General features: G+C 39.0%; 1 long non-coding RNA gene across 1 annotated transcript; it reads left to right on the forward strand.

The window, feature by feature from the left end:
- The first annotated feature begins 814 nt into the window (after positions 1-814).
- On the forward strand, positions 815-25,572 carry LOC121820457 (uncharacterized). Its single transcript, XR_009595152.1, has 2 exons — positions 815-1,190; positions 5,997-25,572. It is a non-coding gene; the product is annotated as an uncharacterized LOC121820457 (long non-coding RNA).
- The last annotated feature ends 16 nt before the right edge of the window (positions 25,573-25,588 follow it).

Here is a 25,588-nt window from a genome sequence, read left to right on the forward strand (position 1 = left end):
CCCATCTTTTCACTGATTGCTTAGAATTTCATTATATGAATGACTCTTTTTTCAATTAGTGATTCAATTAGTGATTTTAAATTACATTGAGTGAGTTTTTAAAAATAGTCCTCTGTTACTGGACACTCGGTTTCAAGCCTTTTGCTATCACAGGTAGCCCCCTAAATTTTTGGAATAAAAAATTTGCCTGGCCCTCTTCCCCTATTCCGAGACCCTCCCTGTCTCATTTTGCAGGATCTAAATCATTGAAATTTCCAGAGTGATAGAAGTGTTTTTGTTATTCATGGTGGAAACTGATATTTTGTGCTAATGAGATGACTCAGTATGAGGGTTGACCACACCAGAAAGGCCAAACATGTGATTAGAGGGTTGGGGCTTTGAGTCACGAAAATTTCAGCCTGATCTCCAAGGAGGGAAGAGGCAATGAGGATTAAGTTCAGCCTCGTGGCCAGCGAGCCAATCTATCATGCCCATGTAGTGAAATCCCAACAAAAACTTTGCACACTGAAGCTCAGATGAGCTTATAGATTTTTTAAAATACAGGTAGAATTAAAAGCATTTGTTTAATGGTCACTGTTCTACCTGTGTCATAGGTAGAAAAGCCTACCTCTTGGAGATTATGTTTAAACTCCCATATTTTCCTCTAGCAGTCTTATTTTTTTATGTTTAAAGGTTTGATCCATTTGAAATTAATTTTGCTGTAAAATATGAACGAGGGATACAACTTAATTTTTTTCAGATGGTTGCCCACTTATTGCAACATCATCTATTGTGTAATCCACCTTTTATTTATTGATTTGTAGCTAGTCTATTTTGAAACTTTTAGGCCTTTCAGTAAACTCGATTCATTGTCTAATACCACACTGTTTTAATTATTATAGCTTTAAAATATGCCTTACTGTCTGGTTGGGATAATTTCTTGCTAGTACTCTCGTTTTTCATGATTTTTTATTATTCTTGCCATTTTTTTCATATGAGCTCTAGAATCAATTTTTTTTTTTTCAAAAGAAAAACAAATCTGCTTTCTGTTTTTAGTGGAGTGAATTAAATTTCGATATTAATTTAGGGAGATTTGACTTAACATGTTGGATGTTGATTTCACAGATGGTAGCTCGTCCTTTTGGCTCCTTAGCCAAGCATGTCATCAACTGTCTGAATTGTGGTTGCTTCCATAGTGATCCAAGAAACTGGTATGAAATACGTTTCTATTACTTTCTAATGTGAGCATTATTTGTCATCACTTTTTAAAGACTTTTATATAGAACTTGAATGTTTCTTGATAATTTCTAGATATTTTAATGTTTTCTTTCACTTTATATTGCATATGACTGTTGTTTTATATGTGAAGACTATTGGTTTCTATATTTTAATTTTGCTTTCAATCATCCAACTGAAATCTCCTAACAGTTGTAATAACTTTTTAGTTGGCTCTCTGGTACTTTCTAGATAAACAACCATGACATCTGCAAAGAATGATCATTTAAATTCTCTTTCCCCTTTGTACCCCTCATTTTCACTCCTTATTACTAGTATCTCCAGAACAAGAGTAATTAGTTTTGGTAACATGGTGTTAGTATTCCTACATTCCACATTAGGTGGTTCCAAGAGACTTTGAAAAATTAAATATATATACTGTAATGCCTAGAATAAGAAAAAAAAACAAGTTATATATTTTGTCAAAATGCAATAGGAAAATTGAAGTAAAATAATAAAAAATGTTCAAAAAAAGAGAGAGAGGAAAGAGGAAACAAAGAAATTAAAGACAGGGAAAAAGAGAAAAGCAGAAAACAACAAAATGATAGACCTAAATATAGGCACATCAATAATTACATTAAATGTAAATGTTTAGAATACACCAATTAAAAGAGATAGAATAGGCTTTTTTTAAATGTCCCAACTATATGCTATCTATAAGAAACACACTTCAAGTATGGTATAGGTGTATGTGTGTCCATGCTCAGTCACTTCAGTCACGTCCAACTCTTTGCAACCCCATGGATGTCACCCACCAGTCTCCTCTCTCCATGGACTTTTCCAGGCAAGAATACTGGAGTGGGTTGCCATGCCCAATAATGGGAAAGATATATGCACGGAAACAACAATCAACTGAAGACTGTTACTGCTGTTGTTGTTTAGTCACTAAGTTGTGTCTGATTCTTTGTGATTCCATGGACTACAGCATGTCAAGCTCCCCTGAACGTGGAGTTTTCTAGGCAAGAATACTGGAGTGGGTTGCCATGCGTGGTAATAGGAAAGTTACACACATGCAAGCAGCAATCAATTGCAAACTGGAATTACTATTGTTGTTGTTGTTCAGTCGCTAAGTTGTCTCTTTGTGACCCTATAGACTGTATTGGACTTCCCTGGTGGCTCAGATGGGCCTCTGCCTATAATACGGGAGACCCAGGTTCAATCCCTGGGTCGGGAAGATCTCCTGGAGAAGGAAATGGCAACCCATTCCAGTATTCTTGCCTGGAAAATCCCATGGATGGAGGAGCCTGGTAGGCTACAGTCCATGGGGTTGCAAAGAGTCAGGCACGACTAAGCGACTTCACTTCACTTCAGACTGTATGCAGCTTGTCTGGCTCCCCTGTCCTCCACTATCTCCCCAAGTTTGCTCAAATTCATTCAAGTCTATTGAATTACTATATTAAGATCAAAGTAGACTTCAGAGTAATGAAAATTACCAGGGATAAAGAAAGGATGAAAAGATAAAAGGGTCAATTCACTAAGACAACATTGCAGTCTTAAATGTATATATCAAACAATAGATCTTCAAAATACATATTTCAAAAACTGGCAGAACTGAAAGGAGAAATAGGCAAGCTCAATTTGGAGACTTCAACACTCTTCTCTCAGTGATCAACAGAACTAGTAAAAAAAAAATAATAATAATCAGCTAGAATATAGAAATGAATACCACCACCAATCAAGTAGATCTAGTTGATATTTATAGATCACTCAACCCAACAGCAGAACAATATACATTCTTTTCAGGTGTGCATGGACCATTCATTAAGATAGACTATATTCTGGTTCATAAACCATAACAAATCTAAAAGAATTGAGTTTATACAAAATATACTCTCTGATCATAATCAGGAACAGACAGATAACTGGAAAATCTACAAACACTTGAAAACTAAACACTTTTTAAATGAACCATGGCTTACCAAATATATTTTGAATTGACAGAAAATGAAAATACAGCATATGAAAATTTGTGGGGAGAAGCAAGTGTGTTTCTTAGAAAAATGTTTATAAAATCTTGTGCATAAAAGAAGAAAATTCTCAAATTAATAACTTCTGCTTCCAACTGAAGAAAATTAAAAAGAAGTGAAAATAACCCCTCTTTTTGACCCTATGGACCGTAGCCTGCCAGGCTCCTCTATCCAAGGGATTCTCCAGGCAAGAATACTGGAGTGGGCTGCCATGCCCTCCTCCAGAGGATCTTCCTGACCCAGGGATCTAATTGACGGTCTCCTAGGTCTCCTGCATTGGCAGACGGTTTCTTTACCCCTAGCGCCACCTGGGAAGCCCATTTAGCCATTTGGGAAATATAAAGGGCACAGTGATAAAAGAATCTGCCTGCCAATGCAGGAGAAGTGGGTTTGATCCCTGGGTCAGGAAGATGCCCTGTCCATGGGCATGGACAGAGGAGCCTGACAGGCTGCAGCCCATGGGATAACAAAGAGTCGGACACAGCTGAGCATGAGCGTGCACACCACATATGCAAATTAAAATTGTGGTGAGAAATACCACTAGATACCTATTAGAATGCTAAAATAAAAATAATGAAAATAACAAGTCCTACCAGGGATGTGGAGTGTCTGTAACTCTCCTATATTGCTGGTGGAACTGCAAAATGGCACAGCCGTTCTATTGCAGTTCCTTATAATGTTAAATAAATTACTGTATCACACAGCAATCCTACCTCTGAGTATTAACCCTAGAGAAGGGAAAACTTACACTTGCATAAAAATCTGTACACAGACTTCCCTGGCAGTCCAGTGGTTAAAACTCCACCCTTCCACTGCAGGGAGCACAGGTTCTATCCCTGGTGAGGGAACTAAGATCCCACATGCTATATAGCACAGCCACAAACAAACAAAAAATCTGTACACAAATGTTGGTAGTAGCTCTATTCACAATGATAAAAAACTGGAAACAACCCACATGCCCTGAATTTACAAAGTAGGATATATCCATGCAAAAGAATACTGTTGGTAATAAAAAGAAACAAACTATTGATTCACACAACTTGGATGAGTCACAAAAGCATTCCAGTCTTAAAAGGTTATGTACTATATGATCCCGTTTAGATGGCATTTTCAAATAGGGATTCCCTAGTGGCTCAGTTGGTAAAGAATCTGCTTGTAGTCACGGAGGAAAGATCAGTGGTTGCCAGGAGTTACAGGTGGGAGAAGGGTATGACTGTGAAGGGGTAACACGACGGAGTTATTTGGACGAGATGGAACCTTTCTGTATCCCAGTTGTGGTTGTGACTACATCAATCTGTACATGTGTTAAAATTTAAGAGCTGCACACTGAAAAGGTCAATTTAGAGACATAATTTAGAGACAAAAATAAATTTTACAAAGTGGATGTTGGATGTTGTCTAATGCCTTTCAGCACTTAAGAATATGATATGATTTTCTCTTTTGTTCTATTAAATAGTGAGTAGTATTAACAGATTTCCTGAAGAAGAACCGTCATTCAGTACATTTTTTAAAGTTTTACCATCCCAAACCAATGAGATTTTTAAAACTGGAATAATCAACAGGGTATAAACTTGAGCAGTTTGAAGAATGAACATATTCAGATTCTCTTATTCTTTGAGGATGTCTTTGAAAGACAAGACTCATATGTGTTTGTTCTGAAAAGTGCATTTAAAATCGGTTGATTTATTTTGATTTTTTGCTTTATGCATCACTTATATTTCAGGGGTTTTGCCACTAGATGCTTTATAGAGCTGGTTAGTTGTAAAAGGTGCCAAAATCTGTCATATTTAGAAAGTATTATTATCTACCAGGAAGAACAGAGACTTTTTGACAAGACAGTCTGATTTCAAATCTTGGCTCTGCCATTTTTCAATCATTTTCTCGTATGTAATCTTGTTTTGGAATGAACAGTGATTCCTTTAGCATGGCAAAGGGGTCATACTGAACAAAGCGAGGAGCGTTCAGATGTGAGATGGGTTCTGATGTTACTGACTCATGGGACTGATGTAAAGATTTTGTATGGTGCTTGTGCCTGCTCAGTGCAGTGTTCTTTATTTATAGGCTTGAAGGTTGTGTGCAAAACTTTCAGTGAACCAGAGGTTCTTCCTAATCTATTCACTCAGAGATAATATTTAAATGTCCATGAGATGAAAGTATGTGTTTTAAATAATGGTACATCTGTGGTTAGAGCAGAAAGTAGGTGTGATTGGAATATATTCAAGATTCTATCTAATTCACACACCACTACATTCCAACATACACCCACACAAAATAAACTTTTAAATCTCTTGCCTAGCCTGTGAGCCTTAAAGATCTTTCAGAAGATTAGCTTTTAAGACTTACCCAGAAGTTAAAGCATTTGTAAAAGATTTGGTGGTGGAGGAGGGTAGGCAGAGAGGTGTTGAAGGGCAAAGTGGTTTCTTCTCAGACACACCAATTTCTGTGACCAAAGTTCCTTATCAATTTAGTAAATTATAGTATTCTTTTGTTCCTTTTGTGAAGACATCAGGTTCTGTAGAAATAAATGACGTTCCATAGTTTTTTAAAGTTTAGTATTTCCAAACTAACAATCTTCTTAAACCCCTGTAAATTCTACTTGTTCCCAAATGCATAGAGAGTGGTTCATACGCTTAATTTGAGAATTCAGGATGGAAGGCCTTCTAGATGTAATAGAGTTAGGTTTTACAAACAGTATCAAAAGTCACGAATTATGGCTGCTATGTAGATTTCAAGGTCATAGGTATCTCACCTTTTAAAATATAAATTCCTTTCCAGAGAGCAACATTTCACTGCCTGCCCTTCAGCTTCCAAGATCCTGTCTCTCTCACTCTATCCGGTAGGACCCCTTCCTTGTGCTGAAAGAATCCCTTTGCTCCGAACCAGATGTTTTCCCCCAGGGCTCTGCTTTAAGTCGGTAAGGCAATATTTCCTGCCCTTTGTCTTCTCATTTCTCGTGCTTCTCACTCTTTATCATAATGTTGTTTTGGTGTTTCTAGTTCTTGATGATACACCACTGTCAGCTCAAGCGCACGCTATGAGTTTCAACAGCTGTGACATGTCTAAACTGCATTATCTTGAAAGTGTTGGCACCAGTGAAAAATAGAAAGGAGCCAAATTAATAAAACAAAACATTTCAAAGGGTTCCTATGGATACACCCTGAAACTGGGAAGTACCCACTGGGCTGAGCTGACTCATTCCTGCTGTAATCGCCTCTCCTAGCCTTGCTACATCATTAATGTCCACACTGTACAATGCTTGCTTGGGGAGAGTCGGAGCATCTGATGATTGCAATCACATCACCAAAGGTGTGCCTCTTTGCCTATAAAATCCGTTCTTAAATGGGTTATTGTGTTTGAAGTGATTGATTACAGTCTTTAGAGATAAAATATGAATACTGTACAAGGGGTGTGGAAACCAAGGTACAAAAATGGTATGTTTTATGTAAAGGAGTAATCAGAAAATAATGAGTATGCATTCTAATGAAGGTAAAGTCACCGCAGCAGATTGAAAAGACTTCCTTTTATTGCGAGTAGAACCTGTGCAGAGCCGGGCTCAGGCAGTAATAACGCGGTGTTACGTTCCTTTACATCTGATTTTATGAGACCTTTAAGTGTCAGTGCTCCTCTCCTCTTTATGTATTCGTATTTTAGTTTTAATATATTTGCTTAGAGTTTGATTTTTTTTAATGAGGTGAAGCTTCAGGGTATAAATGTAAACGCCTCTGAGTTATGAGTGGCAGGAGAAGAGTCAGGAAAGGAAGAATATAGTCTGAAGTGAAGATCAGTTTATTTTTCATTTAAAAAGGAAATGTTTTTTATCTCCATATGTGTAGTGATTTTCTTTTTTGCTGAGTGATTTACCTATACCTGACCTTTTCTATTTAGTTCTTCATCATTCCGTTTATACTTTCTAAGAGCTTTGCTTATAATGCATATTGAAAATTTTTCCTTGTTTGTGGTTTGCTTTTCCATTTAGTTTGTGATTTTTTTTTGGCATTCGAAAATGTAGTTTTCACATAGTTAAATATGTGAATATTTCCCTTTTATGGTTCCTACCTTTAGTATTCTTTAGTACCCTAAGGATTATATATACAGTTATTTTTTATTCACTAATTTCATGGTTTGTTTTGTTTTGTTGCAATCAATTTCTTATCTACTTGGAGTTTATCTTGATGTAAAACAATAGTTCTCATCCGGGGCTGTGCATTAGAATTACGTGAGAAAAACATTTGTGTGTCTAGCTAGATGCCGTCCAGACTAATTCGTTTAGACTTTCTGAGGATGGGGTCTGGCCATTGTATTTTTCTTAAAATTTCTGCAGGTGATTTGTGATTTATAACCAGGGTCAAGAAACACTGTTTAAAGAATCAGGTGTGGATGCAACGTTTTGTTTTCCATATTGTTTCACTACACATTACAAAGATGTTTTTGAAGACTATTTGCGAATATGAAAATGGTGATGATAAAATGTGTGTAAGTGAAAAAAATTGACATAAACTTTATACATGTGTGTCGAATATACCAATACCCCCTGATTCCAACTTTACACTAATATATATAACATTATACAAAAAACTGAGAAAATACATTTAAATCTTTAAATACATCTAAATCAGAGATTTAAATCTCTGATGTCTCAGAGTGGTGGAATTCAAATGTTCTTACTTATTCTTTTCTGCATTTTCCAAATTCTCTACAAGGAGAATTATCATAAGAAAAATCAGTTGCAGAAGGACTTTACTTTTTTAAAAGACTAATTTCTAGTCGTTCTTTTTAAACAGTACATCAGAGCATATGGGAGATGTTTTGGCTGTGACAGTTTTCATTAGATTAGATCTGTGGCTTGTAAGATGAGGACATTGCACTTGCATACCTAGGTTTTACTGTTTGCTGCTTTTATTTTATAAACAAAAACATGTTTATTTTATAGATATATACTGATTTAAATTATAACTAATTTTAAGTTTATGAAATGTTTGCTTTTTAGCATTAAGTTATCTCTGAGAATAAAACACAATTTTGGAAAGACTGATAAAAATAATCTATAGAGTTCAGCATCTGATTTCTTTGGCCAGTAAGAAAATCACAGTGGCCGGTATGGTTTTATCTTAGCTTGTGTTAGCACATTTCCTCATTCTACAGAAGAGATTCAATTTAATACTAAGATCCTGCATTCATGTAGGACTTCTGTAGACATTAGAAACTAAGAACTTTAGACCATATTCAGTCCATTCTCCTGATGACAAAAACAATATTTTTAAAATTGAACTGTAGTTGATTTGCAATATTGTGTTAGCTACAAGTATACAGCAAAGTGATTCAGCTTTTCAGATTCTTTTCCATTATAGGTTATCACAAGATATGGCATAGAGTTCCCTGTGCTATACAGAGGTCCTTGTTGTTTATATTGACAATTGAGAAGACTGTTTGAAGGCCATTTATTTCACTGGAGCCTTACAAAAGTTCTTGTATTCGGTTGTGGGATTTTACTGTGTGTAATTGAATCTAGGGTTTCATTCCTTTTAAGATTTACTGTTAATTTTACCAAGAAGCAAATTATAACAAAATGTTTTCCAATCACAATAACTATTAAATGCATTCAATTTCAGGATCTTAAAATCTGAAACACATATGCACCTTAGAATTGAAACACAAGCATTTTTCTCTTTAAATGAGAATACAGGAAGATGAGGAGACTTTCTTTTCCAATACATCCAGAATTTAAACTTTAACATTTGAATGTTCTATACCATACAGACAATTAATCTGTAGATGTTATAACAGATTAGTGAAGAAAGGACGTGTATGATCATTTTTTGAGGAGATGTAGTTAGTCCAAGTGATAAAAGTATTATTGTGGGAAGTCAACCTAAGAAGGATCAGAAGCCACGTCTTCCTGCCAATCCAAGTGACACTGGATTTCTGCCATATGAAGTGTGATATCTTATGGCTAGTGAGAATTCTTCTACACAAGTTTTCTAATTAGCTAAATGATTCAGGCCCTACTTTGCTATAGCTTTGGCATCTTCCCTAAGTGCTAGAGGGGAATGAGGGGATGCATAAGTATTTAACTAGTTAGATCTGAGCAGAGTGGCAATTATATGACTCAGTTAAATTTTACAGTTACAGCTTTGAAAAGGAATCTTAGAGATTCTCCTAAAACGGTCCCCTCATTTTGAAGAAAGGAATCTAGAGACTCTGGGCAGAGGCGAGGGGGTATAAATAATTTGCTCAAGATCACATGGTCACATAGAGGCAGAGCCAAACCTGGAATCCAGGCCCCAGGCTCCCAGTCTAATACACCCTTTCCACTGTTCCACATTCCCCATATTCAAGGATATGAAGATGGTGGTTTTAAGTAATTTTAAGCACACTGAATTTATAAACTATGTGCTGATTTTGGCATATTTTTTTGTAAGTGTTTGCTTCATCTACTTTGGGAAAATCCAAAAAGGAAACTGGCAGTGATGACTTATTTATCACTCACAGAGTTCAAGGCAGGGCCAAGTACTTTGTCTAATATGATCCTCTCAACAACCTTGAGAGGGAATGAGTTCAAACAGATAAAGTAATTTACCCAAAGTTACACAGTTAAGTGACAGAACTGAGAGTGTATCAGGCTCTAAAGCTTATTAACTGCTACACTCAACTCCCTTCTTTTGATGAAGTCAAACTTCAAGTGAAGTATTTTATACTGCACAGAAGATGGATACCCTGAGCCTCTCATGTTTGCAGAGGATACTTTGACAGACTTGCCAGAACATTCATAGCCCCAGCTGGGAGAGGAGTAGGAAGGGCAGCTTCTGTTGGGAGGAAACTTTCACTGATGCTGTTGTGTTATATTTGCATGGAGGGGAAAGAAAAGGCCTTCAGATCTCTCAGATCAATCAGACTGATAAGCTGATTTTTATTGGTAGCATAGCATCTTTCTCATCAACCAGATTATCACTCATTTTTATTAAATAATATGGATTTACTGAAGTGTGTTAAAGAAAATAAAAATCTTTTATATTTTTATTATGTTATAAATTTGCTTATCCCATTATTAAGTGTAATTTTTTGCATTTTTTATCCCTTTGCAAATATATGCCATAAAAAAGTATTAAGCATGACCTCAAAAATAGGTGTGTCCTTGGTAAGAGCTGTAAAATGCTTTCTTCAGGAATAGTAGTAGCATTATCACATTGCTCTCTCATCACAACATTTTCTTTTAAAAAAATTTTTAATGAAATTGTAAAATTTGAGTCCAAGTTTGTTCTCTTCACACACATTCCTGAATGATTTTTTTCCCTTGGTTTATTGAGATATAATTGACATGTAACACTGTATAAGCTTAAGGCGTACAGCATAATAATTTGACTTACATATACTGTGAAATGATTGTCATTACCATAATAAGTTTAATTAACCTCCATAGAGACAAAAGAAAAAAGCAAGATGGCAAATGAAAAAAATCATTTTTTGCTGATGGAAACAGCAAAATGTTGAAGAGAGCTCTTAAGAGGTACTCTCTTAACAATTTTCAAATATAGCATAGAGCAGTGTTAACAGTGGTCATCATGTTGTATGTTACATCCTCAATACTTACCTAGCTTAAAACTGCAAGTTTGTATCTTTTGACATCCAGTTCCCTGTCTCTCCATCCCCCACCTCTGATAACCACAAATCTGATCTCTTTGTTGTGTGATTTTGGTTTTATTGTCATGCTATTGTTTTAGATTTCACATATAAATAAGATCATACAGTGTTTGTCTTTCTCTGATTTATTTCACTCAGCATAATGCCCTCAAGGTCAATCCTTGTTTTTTGCAAATAGCAAGATTTCCTTCTTTTTTATAGCTGAATAATATATATATATATTAAATCACCATTCATCTACTGATAAACACTTAGGCTGTCTCCATGTCTCAGGTGTTGTAAATAAAGCTGCTGTGAACATGGAGGCACAGAAATCTCTCCTTGAATGATTTTATGTACACATGTCAACATAGGATATAAGACTACTAATCTATTTAAGGGGCTTCCCAGATGATGCTAGTGGTGAAGAACCCATCTGCCAATGCAGGAGACGTAAGAGACGCAGGTTCGATCCCTGGGTCAGGCAGATTCCCTGGAGGAGGGCATGGAAATCCACTCCAGTATTCTTGCCTAGAGAATCCCATGGACAGAGGAGCTTGGTGGGCTATAATCCATGGGGTCGCAAAGAGTCAGACATGACTGAAGTGACTTAGCTCGCAATCTAAACAGACTTGTCAAGACCCTCATGACAAAGAGGGATTGTGTTGGCTATTGTTTTGTTGGCCAAAAGCTCCATCTTGAAATGTTTTGTTTTTAAAAAATTGACTTTTTCCAAAAGTTATATTTATTAATATTAAACAGTATATAATTTTAAAGGTATGGGGAGTTAGCATCCCACAGGCCTCCTGGCCAAAAAAGCCAAAACATAAAACAGAAGCAATATTGTAACGAATTTCAATGAAGATTTTTAAAACGGTACACATCAAAAATCTTAAAAAAAAAAAAAAAAAAGGCAGAAGGGACTTCCCTGGTGGTTCAGGGGCTAAGACTCCACAGTCCCAGTGCAGGGGACCTGGGTTAGATCCCTGGTCAGGAAACTAGATGCCACAACTAAAAGTTCACATCCCTCAACTACTCAACTAAAGGTCCCTTCTACTGAAAGTAAAGGCTTCCCAGGTGGTGCTAGTTGTAAAGAACTCGCCTAAAGAATGCAGGAGACTCCAGGTACGTAAGTTTGATCCCTAAGCTGGGAAGATCCCCTGAAGAAGGAAATGGCAACCCACTCCAGTATTCTTGCCTGGGAAATCCCATGAACAGAGGAACGTGGTAGGCTATACTCCAAAGGGTCACAAAGAGTCGGACATAACTGAGCATCTGAATACACACATGCTGAGACTAGAAAGATCCTGTGTGCCGCAGCTAAGACCCAGAGCAGCCAAATAAATAGATAACTAAAATAAATACTTGTAAAAATCACAAAAAAAAAGGATGTAGTCAAAATATTCTTGAAAAATAAGAATAAAATTAAACTCACATGACTTGATTTTAAGCCCTTCTATACAGTTAAACAATAATCAAGATGAGATGGTTTTGGTGTGAAGATACAGATCAATTGAACAGAATATAGAACCCAAAATTGACCCACACTTACATAATCAAATGTTGTACAACAATCATGTCAAGGCAATTAAATGAGGAAAGGAAAGTCTTTGCAATAAATGATACCAAAATGACTGGATAGATATATGTAAATAATAATATGATATTATATATCACATATATAATAAATAATAATATGAACTAATGAAACTTGAACCCCCTACCTCATACCAAACCTTAAAAATTAATTTGAGAGGAATAATAGGTCTAAGATATAAAAACTAAAATTACAAAACTTCTAGAAGAAAACATTGTGACTTTGGGGCAGGAAAAAAATTTCTTAAGACACTAAAAGTACTAAGCATCAGAGAGAGTGACTTCGTCAAAATCAAAACTTTTGCTTTTCAAAAGATATCATGAAAAAATGAGTGGCAAGACATAGATCAGTAGAAAATATTCACAATGCATGCAGCCAAAAAAGGACTTTATCCAGACTAAAGAAGCCTTATAATCAAATAAGAAAAGCACAACCTAATTTGTAAAAATGGGCAAAAATCTTGAACACAAAAAAGATAAATGAGTGATTAATAAGCCCATGGAAATATGTTCAACATCATTATCATCAGAGAAATATTAATGCAAATCAAAGCTGAATACCACTTCACACCCACTAGAATGTCTGAAATTAATAAGGCTGTTTCCAAACAATGAGGCTGTGGAGCAGTTCAAATTCATATACATTAAATTACTATTAGGAGTGTAAACTAATACACTCACTTTGGAACATTTATTTGCCAGTTTCTTATATGGTTAAACAAACATACATTGATTCTAGGACCCAGCAATTCCACTCCTAGGTCTTTATCTTGAAGAAAAAATATATGTCCACAAAACATTTGGTTTAAGTAAGAATGTTCAGAATGGCCAAATCCTGGGAACAACCCAAATATCTGTAAATAGGGGAATGAATTAATAAATAGTGCTAGATTCATGTAATCAAATATCACGCAGCAATAAAAGAGAATGAACTATGACATATGCAGCAACATGAATGAATCACTAAAGCATTATGTTAAAAGAAGCCATACGTGAAGGCGTATGCCACATTCATATGAAGTTTTAGAGCAGGCAAAGCTAATGTATAGTGATAGAAACATGAACAGTGAGAACTGATTAGAAGGAGACAAAGAGAACTTTGTGGGGTACTAGACATAGCCTTGGAGAAGGCAATGGCACCCCACTCCAGTACTCTTGCCTGGAAAATCCCATGGATGGAGGAGCCTGGTAGGCTGCAGTCCATGGGGTCACTGAGAGTTGGACACGACTCAGTGACTTCACTTTCACTTTTCACTTTCATACATTGGAGAAGGAAATGGCAACCCACTCCAGTGTTCTTGCCTGGAGAATCCCAGGAACGGGGGAGCCTGGCGGGCTGCCGTCTGTGGGGTCGCACAGAGTCAGACACGACTGAAGCGACTTAGCAGCAGGAGGAGCAGCAGACATAGCCTTGTACTTCCCAAGTGGTACAATAGTAAAGAATCCACCTGCCAATGCAGGAGACGCAGCTTCAATCCCTGGGTGGGAAAGATCCCCTGGAGAAGAAACTGAAACCCACTCCAGTATTTTTTGCCTGGAAAATCCCATGGACAGAGGAGCCTGGCAGGCTACAGTCCATGGGGTCGCAAAGAGCTGGACACAACTTAGCAACTGAGCACAAGACATATCTTTATCTTGATTGGATGTTTGTTGCATGGATATGCAGGTTTATCAAAATTCACCAAATTGTACACTTAAGATCCATGCATTCTAGTCTATAAATTTTACCAAAAAGTATTTTTGAAAGATGCCATTGTATTCATAGCTATGAAGGTAGCTAACAAAATTGTTTCTCATAAAATAGGGGCATAGTTAAGTATACACAGGGTATAGACGAAAAATTCTTATTGGACTGCTACTGAATATTGATCCAACCAGTCCATTCTGAAGGAGATCAGCCCTGGGATTTCTTTGGAGGGAATGATGCTGAAGCTGAAACTCCAGTACTTTGGCCACCTCATGCAAAGAGTTGACTCATTGGAAAAGACTCTGATGCTGGGAGGGATTGAGGGCAGGAGGAGAAGGGGACGACAGAGGATAAGATGGCTGGGTGGCATCACTGACTCGATGGACATGAGTTTGGGTAAACTCTGGGAGTTGGTGATGGACAGGGAGGCCTGACGTGCTGCAATTCATGGGGTCGCAAAGAGTCGGACACGACTGAGTGACTGAACTGAACTGAACTGAACTGAATATTACCAAGCAATGGAGTATATTTTACTCTACAAAACCTATATGTACTAAATAGAAACATCACACGGAGGAGCTGGAAATGCGTTATTTGTTACTGAAACAGGTTTGATTCCATTGTAGTATTTTGAGAGGACTATAAAGATCAAGTTTAGTGTTGGAGAAGGGAATGGCAACTCACTCCAGTATTCTTGCCTGGAGAATCCCATGGACGGAGGAGCTTGGTGGGCTACAGTCCATGGGTCGCAAAGAGTTGGACACGACTGAGCAACTTCACTTTCACTTTTCACTTTTATGGATATATTGGGGCTTCCCAAGTGGCTCAGTGGTAAAGAATCTGCCTGCCAGTGTAGGAGACATAGGAAATGCAGGTTTAATCCCTGGATTGGGAAGATCCCTGGAATAGGAAATGGCAACCCACTCCAGTATTCTTGCCTGGAGAATTCCATGATCAGAGGAGCCTGGTGGGACAGGTCCTTGGGGTGAACAGCAGCATGGATGTAGAGTATAGACAACAAAGCAAGGTGAAATAGATTCTATGAGAAAATGTGAAATGAGTGACAGTTACAGGATTCAAAAAATGGCAGAAAAGTCTCTTTAAAAAGCAAACAAAAAATGTGAACATAGGAGCATGTGGAAGAAGTACTTCTTTTTATTTCACAGCTGACATTATATGTAATAATTCAGAACTATCATAAGAACAATTTAGTTTAGACTTTTAGAAAGAAATTCATGATTGAACAAGCTCACACCAGCCAAAGGTCAGACACTGGAGCCTTGGAAGTTCAGTGTTGATGCTGCCTGCGAGTTCATGAACTACCGGCAAGTGGAGAGCCCCTCTTGGCCCTGAACTGGAGAACTCAGGACATCTGGGCTCAGTCAAAGGAAACCCCTAAGCCAGTACACATCCTCATTCATTTCAGTTCTCATGAACTATGGAATAAAGGAAGATGTTTGTTAACATTTTTCATTAAGAAGAATCCCCCGACTTTTGATCTTTGGGACTCAGCCAAAACGTCAGTTTCTATGATGTCAACTTCCCTATGGGAAGCCTCTCTGGTTCACCCTTCTCCCAGGCTGTGTTAGATTTTCCCCCTTTATGCTCATGCTTATGGGTTCTCACCATGGTATACTGTATCGAATTTTCCAGTTCTCACATTAGCATGAACTTACTGGCCTAAAAACAACATACATTTATCATGTCAGTTTCCGTGGGTTGGCAGACCAGGTGTGACTTAGCCGCGTCCTGTGCCCGGAGTCTTATAAAGCTACAGTTAGGAATCAGCTGGCTTGTCTTCCTTCCTGCAGCCCAAGTCTTTCAAGCTCATGTGGTTACAGGCAGTCCCTTGCATCTGTAAGACTGACTTGCATCCCCACTCCCTTGCTGGTCAGGGGTCACTCTCATCTCCTAGAGGCCATCTGCATATTGTCCTCCCACAGGTCCTCTCCCAAAATAGGAACTTCCTTCTTCAGAGCTAGCAGGAGAACCTCTCTGACTTCTAGACCTTTTTTAGAGGGCTCACCTGATTCAATCAGGTCCATTCTATTTCATCTCTCTCTCTCTCTCTCTTTTTTTTTTTTCCCTTCCATCTCTCTTTTGATGAAGCCAAGGTAAACCAATTAGGGGCTTTAATTACATCTGCAAAATCCCTTCACCTTTGCCACTCAGTGTGACATAGCCCCGGGAGGGCTGTCCTACCATCCTCATAGGTCTTGCCTACAGTGTGAGGGGGTTATTAGGGTGACCTTATGGTTCTGTCTACCACTGATAATGTGTCATGAGCTGAAATAGAAAATACATGAAGATGGGCAGTTTTTAATGGTGTTGAATATTGAGTTTAATATTGGAGGGGTTGAGTTTGAAATGCCTGTTACCTGGATGTAGAATACTGTATTTGGTGACTTTCCCCACAGTGCCTATGCGCTTTGGTAACCATTCCACTCCAGCAGAGATACTGCAAAATCATCTTCTGAATAACTGTATCCAGCCAATGGGACAGAGGGCTTCCCTGGTGGCTCAGATGGTAAAGAATCCGCCTGCAATGCAGGAGATGTAGGACACTGCAGGTTCAACCCCTGGGTTGGGACGATCCCCTGGAGGAGGGCATGGCAACCCACTCCAGTATTCTTGCCTGGAGAATCCCCGTGGACAGAGGAGCCTGGTGGGCTACAGTCCATGGAGTTGCAGAGTCGGACACGACTGAGCAGCTAAGCACAGTACACAGTAATGGGACAGAAGTAGTACTTGCACGAATGAGAACACCTTAAAATTTCTTTCGACTGTGGCATTACAACCTTGATGTAAATTTTCAATTTTATACGCTTTATAGTTTTGTGCACGTGTGTTTGCACACACATATCTTGAAATAATATAAGTTCTTTCCCATGATACATGTGCTTCTAAGCAGTGTGAGATATTCCTATGAAAGATGGCTACACAAACCACCTGTTTCATGTATTCCATCAACAGTATACATTTCTTTTCTAATATTTCCTAGGTTCTCTGGCTTTAGGATAGAAAGCAAAACACATTCTCTCTTGAGCTTTGAATTCTAAGAAGCATCATCCTTATAATGATATGTTATTATGTCCTTCTGCAGAGTGTGATCTCATGCAATAAAATGTAGTTTATGTGATACCTGATATTACACAGTTGATATCCATGAATATTGTTGTATTTTGCACTTACAGCGTGTGGGTTGGCATTTTATGGGAGAGTCTGTGTTCCAGCTGCACAGTGGCCCCACAAAGGTTGAAACAGCTGCCAACTGAGAGTAGGCACCGCCCGAGGCCTTTCAGAGCTCCTTTTAACTACAAACACAACATCAAACAAGATGGCGGATGGCTTCATTAGCAGCCTGTTTGAAAAGCGCTTTCTCACTTTGAGATAAAAATGTTCTGAAGAGTTTGTTTCGGTCTACTAATGAATATTTCCTCCCCAGTGGAGGGAACACACCGGAGAGTGCGACGCAAACAACCCTACCATGAACTTACCCACACTTTGTGTTCAAGTGGTGTGGGTATCTGGAGAGGAGCGCTGACTCTTTTCCAACGTGGTTTTCCTGTTGTTTGGTTTGATTCGCCATGTGAAACAACTGAATTCTCACTTGCAGTCTCCAAGTGTGGTACATACATGAGACATTAAATGAGAGCAATATTTGTTTAGTAAACATCTAATTTCAGGGTTTTAAAACCCTCCCTCCTAAAGATTTTTATTAGGGTGAAACTTCACATGGAATACAAAATTAAAATGTTTACCAATAAGCATGTTTTGCTGTGTTGCATGATGACTTTAATTTTTGAGTTAAAAAAAAAATCTTTGAAGTGTATCAGCCCTTACATGTTCACGAGATCTGGAGGATGAGGCCCTTCATTTGCATTTTTGTATTTTCTTTAGCTCAAAATAGATTTGATTAAAAAACAAAATTTGGCACAAGATTAATCCATAACAGGATTTTATTGCTTCTGTTATTTAAAAGAAACAAACAAACAGTGTTACTCTTTGAGGTGTGATTAGCACATAAGTACAGCCGCTACTTTTTGGATATGTCTCATTTCATTTTATTCTGTATTCACTCACTGGATTCCACATTTGTGAAATGCTGCGTTGGAAGCATACAGTTTAGTTCACTTTCCTTACATCCACCGAGAGACACAAAATATAATACCATTTGCTTTTCCCTAGTTGTAACAAATGAGTATTCATATTTACTAGGTGTGAGGTCTAATTTATTGCAAAAACTAATAGGTTTGCCAGGGCTTCGCAGTTGGCGATAGTGGTAAAACCTCGCCTGCCGATGCACAAGATAAGGAGACGCAGGTTCCAGCCCTCAGTTGGGAAGATCCTCTGGAGGAGGGCATGACAACCCACTCCAGTATTCTTGTCTGGAGAATCACATGGACAGAGGAGCCTGGTGGGCTATGGGCTATAGTCCACCGGGTTTCAAAGAGTCAGACACTCTGAATCGACTTAGCACAGCACACACAGCACAGTAGGTCTGCTTAAAAGTAGATCTTTTTTTAATTTAAAAAAAATGTAGATTTTTGAATTCTGAGTAATTTAAAGTTATGGTTGAAAGGCTAAAATGAAATTGCTCCACCCTACAGGGGCCAGATTTTGCACCATTAAACATCTGCATGGGTAAGGATTTCAGAAATCAGTACACTTCCTGTAGTGTAATCTACTTGGAGCATTGTTCTTTTTTCTTATAGTCTATTTTGGTTAGGAAAGTTAAGATCACAATGGCTGTTGCTTTTCATAAATGGCCAGTTTAATTTTTTTCTAGACATGAACATGACCTTTGATTTTGAATTGTTCAGTTTGTTTCCTGTAACATTATGATTATAATTTACTATTTCTTGAGCACAAGCTGAGAATTAAACAAGGTTCAAGACTGGCGGGTAAATTTGGTTATTGGATTTATGATCTAACTTAGGCATATACTTCAAAGACAAGCTGTTAAAGTATGTAGTTAACATAAAAAACTCATTACCTGAAGAGGTGACTCAGCTTGTGCTTCAGGTTGGCTCAGTGACACTTGATTTCACAAGTTTTGCTGGCAATTTGGGGGGGAAAGGAGTTTTACCATTGTTGTTCATTTTTCTGTCTTGTTTTGTTTTTGCTTTAGGGCTTCTGAGCTAATAGTGTATATGCTTAGAGACCCTGAAGGCCAGTACATGGATTAGACCTGCCTGAGAGTGAATCCAACACAGAAGATAGTAGAAGCAGTGGAGGAAGAGGTCCAGGTCCTGCCCATGCCAGAATCCAGTTAAATTCCCCTGGGTTCTACAGTGATAAACCGATGAGTAATAGTCTTCACCCTTCACTCCGAGTCCTGACTTATAAACGACTTAATCAAGAAGTGTTGATTACCCGCCCATGCTAGGTTTAAAGATGCAGCAATGAACATGCTCCATAAATGTTTGCATATTTTATTTGAATGACCTTGGAATTGGAAAGTTACAGTTTTAGCCTCTAATAATCTTTAATGTAGACACCTATAAATGAACAGTTGCCAGCTTCCTCAAAAACAGTCAAATATTCATTTAATACGTTACAAATGGGCTTCCCTGGTGACTCAGATCATAAAGAATCCACCTGCAATGCAGGAGACCAGGGTTCAGTCTCTGGGTTGGGAAGATCCCCTGGAGAAGGGCATGGCAACCTACTCCAAAATTCTTGCCTGGAGAATCCCCATGGACAGAGGAGCCTGGTGGGCTGCAGTCCATAGCGTTGCAAAGAGTCAGACACGACTGAAGCAACTTAGCATGCATGCACACACATTACAAATAGTGAACCAACACATTGATATCCTGGTACAGAATGTAAAGAAGAGACCATCGCTACTGTGGAGTCGTTCACTGGGTCATCTGATAGAAAAGAACATTATCACAGGGAAAGCCCTCGAGCTCCTAAAACCAACAATGTGCACAAGCAAGACATGTAGTTCAGAGACAGGAGAGGCTGGACTAGGTCCTAAGAAGGTTCTGGACTAAGTGAATGCTCACATCCAGGTTCAATGGTAAGAGACTGGGGGCAGATACCAATTGTGTGGAGCCTGAAACTTATTTAACTTGGTAGAGAGGGAGTCCTCTTTAAGAAACACAGGCAAAATTAGGTGTAAGTTCTTAGAAATGACCCATGAGATAGGTCCTGAGGTCTAGGCTTCATCACATTGATGGTGAATTTGTCTGTGCAGGAGGGGTGTGTGTACATGTAAAAATCGAAGTCCTGGTTCAAGGAAGAGCAAACTGGTTTGTCCAAGTATGGTCTAGCAGATAGAAGAATGTCACAGTTGCATTACTGAATGACTGAAAAGGCCACTGTACCTTTGAAGGGCCTCAAAGTTCAGGACATGAAATTTCAGGGTAATATCATTGAGAACTAGAGCCCACTTCTGAGAAGGGAAGTTGCATGTTTAGGTAGATCTTTCTTGCCACTGGAGTTAGGATGAATTAATAAATAAAAAGGGCCCTGGGGCTCCCAGAGATGTTTCTGGCGAGAAATGATTTTGTAAACCAGGATGAAGACTGCAGAAACTGAAAGGAAGGAAATGAAGCCAAATCCAAGTGTTATTGAAAAAATAGTCTAGACATTTGGGAGAAACCCAGACTTAAAATAAGTCCAAGCTTTCAAGGCTGAAGTGCAAGGAGGTTGGCAATGGGTTACCTTGTTTTTGGCCACGCTGTGTGGCGTGCAGGGTCTTACTTCCCCACCAGGGACTGAACCTGTTACCCCTGCATCAGGAGCACAGAGTCTTAGCCACAGGACCACCAGGTAAGTCCCAAAGGATTCATTTCATGATGTCGCTATTTCCTAATAGTCATAAGCTTCCTGTGAGTCAAACCTTAGGGTTTTAGTATTATTTTGCGCTACTTTTGGTAGATGCGTGTTTAGCAAAGATCTAAAATTCTTTTTCTTCCACCTTCCACCGCTGTGCTCTGAATATTCGTGTGCCCCTCCTGCCAACCCCAACAAATTCGTATGTTGAAATCCCAATGCCTCCACCCCCACCATGTGATGGTATTAGGAAATGGGGCCTTTGGGAGGAGGGGCGGCCCTGTCTTCATGAATGGGACTAGTTTCCTCAAAGAGACTCAAGGCCTCCCTCCCCTTCCACCCTGTGAGGACACAGCCAGTGTGAGTCAGCAGTCTGAAGAGGGCCTTCGCCAGAACCCAGCCATGAGGGGTGAATTTCTGCTGTTTCTAAGGCACCAGCCTGAAGTATTTTGTTGTAGCAGCCTGAACAGACTGGGACATCCGGTCGTGTAAGAAGTCTTGATACTCTCCCCATCTAAGCCGTCCAGGGCGATGCTATGGAGCCTCTTCCGTGATCAGTGGATGTGCTGGATTCCATTTCTATCTGGTCTGTAAAGGAGCAAGACTGGGAACACAGCTGAGGGAAGGGAGCCGGCACTCAGGGGAGTAGGGTATCTCCTCAGTGTTCAAAGCTTGAAATGCTCGGCTGGCCTCAACTGAGGGAAAGCAGGCTTCCTGTGTAGGCGGAACCTAGAAGGAAGCCGCGGAGGATGTTAGGCAGTTCATCTCACCTTCAAACGCTGAAGGAAGGAGGCTTCTTTGTGCAGAGTCAAGAAAAGGATCGGACACCGGATGGCAACGGTGACCAGGCGTTTTCCGCGTGGTTATACTTGAGAGACAGGGTTCTTTCATCATATAAAAGTAATTCTGTCCTAAAGGATTGAAATAATCCAGTTTGGGCCAAACCTTCTTGAAAGAAAGGTGCAGGCCATTTCCATGACTTACTCTTCTTCCCTTCAGAAACCCAAATCCAGTATTTTGAGTGCATCACACCCCTGGTCTATTCCTTGATTTCAGCGAAGGGAATTGTAAACACCGAGCTCTCAGGTTATTTGTCAGTTTTGAGGAAATCCTTGAAACAGAAAGCTGGCTTTATGGTAGGATTTAGTCCCATCAGTTTTTGAGAAATGAGGCTCTGTCTGAACATAGGAAAGGAGGAATTCAGGGAAAGCTAAGCTCAACTCTGAATAGTCTGACTTTGTTTTTTATTTTTTTTTTCTTCCAGTTTCTTTGCTATGAGCCTATAAACACACCAAATGGGCAGTTTTGAAAAGGAGAATGTTCATAAATCACAGGAACAGGAAACGGACCACTAGGGGGGATTGTTAGGCCATTTTGTGCAAAAAAGAATGACTTGTAACTTTTGAAAATGACTGCAGTTTCTTTCTTTTAAATTGTCTTTAGTCAACTTTAAGCAGGCACCGTACACCAAAACTGGAATTCAATCTCAGGAAGCAAACTCATATCTCCCCCCACCCCACAACCACCACCCCCGAAAGCGATCGAATGCCTGTGAACATCCCTTTCTTGTATAATTGCGAAAGGATTAATGCAGGCTTTGAAGAAATAGCTGTCCCCAGTACCTGCTTCCAGAAGCAGCTGTTCCCACAGCATCTCGGCAGGTGCAGCCCAGAAGCTGGCCCTGCCCTTATCATGTGGCGGAAGGTATATTTGCAGAGTCCAATGTGCATTCAGCTCTGAATTAGTCAACTTTGTTATCTAAATTCTCCTAAACCCAAAGCCTAACAAGAAAATAGCAGAGAGTAATTCCCCCACAATGATTACAGAGAAATGGGGATCAGGGGGAACTGGAGAAAGCATTTTTCAGACAAAGAGGCAAAACTCTAGATGAGAGAGAGAGAGATGGAGAGAGAAAGAGAGAGAGAGAGGCAAAAACACACATGTGGGGATTGTTTATAGGAAATATCATGTTTTTAGAATTGCTTTCCCATAGGATAAGATATCTTGCTTGCAGTGTGTTAATAATCATTTTCAAATCGGTAGCTGGAAGTGGCTCTCGGCAGGTGGCAAGTCCCGGGTCTGGTGTCAGTGCCGAGACGCTGGGAAGATATTTTGGAAGAGAGCAAATTAGGTAAAGGTGCCAGAAGGTGCCAGAAGGCGCCAAGGGACACAAGGGGGTACGTGCAAAAGACTCACGATTGTTTCAGTCATTAAACACTGATATTTAATTTCAGTTTAGTAATCCAGGGCACTATTATTTGGACTCAAGCGAAAAAAAAAAAAATGGGAGTGGGGAGGAGAAAAGAAAATTAAATAAGTATAAGAAAAGATTGAGGAGGGGCCAGCCTGCTTTGGGCCAAGAAGGGCAATAAAGGAGTCTTTATAAACGCCGGATGGTGGAATACGCTTTTCTCCCCACCCCCGCCACCCCACCAAGCAGAATGTCAAATTCTGTCCCCCTTTTTTTCCCCTCTCAAAGCATGCTAAAAGGAAAATTCTTCACAGAATCTTAAAGAACTTTTTTGACACAACAGCTGCAAAATCTATTTTCTAAACAAAGATTTATACATATTTATATGAGCTTAATCCAGATTTTTTTAATAAATCATCCTCAGAACTGCAGAGGTAAACTATATGTAAATACCTCAAGTAATAGGCTTGTAGTGTAAATCACATCATTTTATCTTCAATTTTGCATTCGTTTTTCTGGCTTAAAGGTGCATCAGAGATATGCATTTTAGCATATTCAGAACACGGGGCGTGAAATTAAATGTTTGACAGAGTGAGAAAAATATACAGACTTTGGAGATGCCTTAAAAATAGTAATTTATGCAGATCTAGAGGAGTGAAATCATTTGCAATGGAGTGACCTCTCTCCAGGAATTTTGTGCTCAGTGTTCTTCCCTAATCTCCCGCTGTATCTTCATTTTTCATTGAACTAGCCAGTTTTCTGCGAAGCCGTCTTGTAGATAAGGGGAGTGCTAAAGAAGAAGAAAGAGGACGCTCGGTGGGTCCGTTTCCATTGCACTTTTACCCAAGGCAATGGGCAGAATTTAACGGATTCCTTCCAACATATGTTTTTGCCAGATAAGTAAACAGTGTGTGTCGGAAATGAAAAAGCATTTGCAATTTAATGACATTACAGCTCTCAGCTTAGGCTGGCGTGCTGCGAGGCGAAAAGCAGAAAAAGAGAGGAGAGTAGAAAGAGAAAAAGAACAAAGTTCATCTTCCCTTTTGTGCATTTTTATCAAGGAAAATATTACTTCTTTTCCCCTCTTGTTCTCTTTTTTCTTTCTCGTCTTTTGGCTTTTTTGTCTCACTCATTTACATTTTTTTTCTTTTCTGCCTTTCTGTCCTCTGTTCACTTCTGCCTTTTTCTCATATTGCCATGGACTCATTTCTTTTTTTCCTCTCCATTGTGTGTCCTTATTCATCTATTTTGACCATTCAGTTTTACCTTCTAAGAAGCTGTTTATCCTACAATGTATCTTTTTTCCTGTGTTGTACTCCTAGCGCTATAGCTCATAGTCAACAGGATTGTCGGAGGGATTATAACGTTTCATTTCAAAGCACTACAAATCTGCTCTCTTGCCTTCAGTCTCTGCCCCTGTTTCTTCTGATACTTGTCGTTTTATTTCGCATTCATTTCGGTCTTTAGTTTCACCCCCAGATGTCACAGCACCCCAATATCTAACCACTGATGCTCACTGTCTTTGCACTGTATGTTAGTATTGCAAGGTTTTGGAACCTTCCCCTTGAAATGGCAGAGCCCTTCTCTCACTCCCTCGCTCAGGTTCAGAAGGGTGCAGATGGTGAATGTGTGGTCAGAATGGGTCCTCCCAGAGGCTGGTGGCCAGGACCAGGCATCCCACGGTCTATGCTTGTAATGAGCCATCTTCCAATAGAAAATGAATCCCACCAGGTCCTGCAGCTGCATTTGCTGCTACTTTCCCTTTGTGTGAGGGCCATTACTGAAATATGTGTAGATCTGAGTTCTGTGATTGTGTAATCAGGTTTGTACTTGTGTGTTCATATGTGTGTTTGAAACCCGACAATGTGATAAGCATGTACAGATTGTTTAAGGTAGTACACTGTAAGTCTTTGAATACAGACATATAGAAAGACATGACTAATATTTCAGATCTGATTCTATCTTAAATTCCAGCAGTAAAAGTTGAGTGCAAAAAACAATATTTTCTCCCCACTCAGGTCCACAGCACTTTTACTTCTAGGTTTATTTTGACTGCCCCTTTTACAAGGAGGCATAAGATTTGGCACCTGGGTTCATTTTTCTAACAGACTAACATCTATGTAAAGGACCAAGCCACTATATTTAAGAGAAAGGAACGTGTCTGAGTCATTGTTGCCACTTTGAGTTGTCAGTCTGTCAATCTAAGCAATTCCTGAAGAAACAACTTTTACCATGAAGATTAGTATTCAGGGTTGCTTTATATTTTTGCAAAACAAGTTCACATTATTTTAGATACTGTTATCACAGCATTTGAATATTAGTACTCCCAATGTTTAACATAGATTCCATTCCAAGAATACACTTGAAAGTCACCGATTAACCTGCAGGTTGAGAGTAATTGAAAGACTCCGTAATCAAATTGTAAGCTCTATCACAGAAATACTCTACAGACTTTAAATAAAATGCTCTTGTCTAAAGACATGTGCATGTTTT

This window comes from Ovis aries, chromosome 10, assembly GCF_016772045.2.
Source record: "Ovis aries strain OAR_USU_Benz2616 breed Rambouillet chromosome 10, ARS-UI_Ramb_v3.0, whole genome shotgun sequence".
NCBI lineage: Eukaryota > Metazoa > Chordata > Mammalia > Artiodactyla > Bovidae > Ovis > Ovis aries.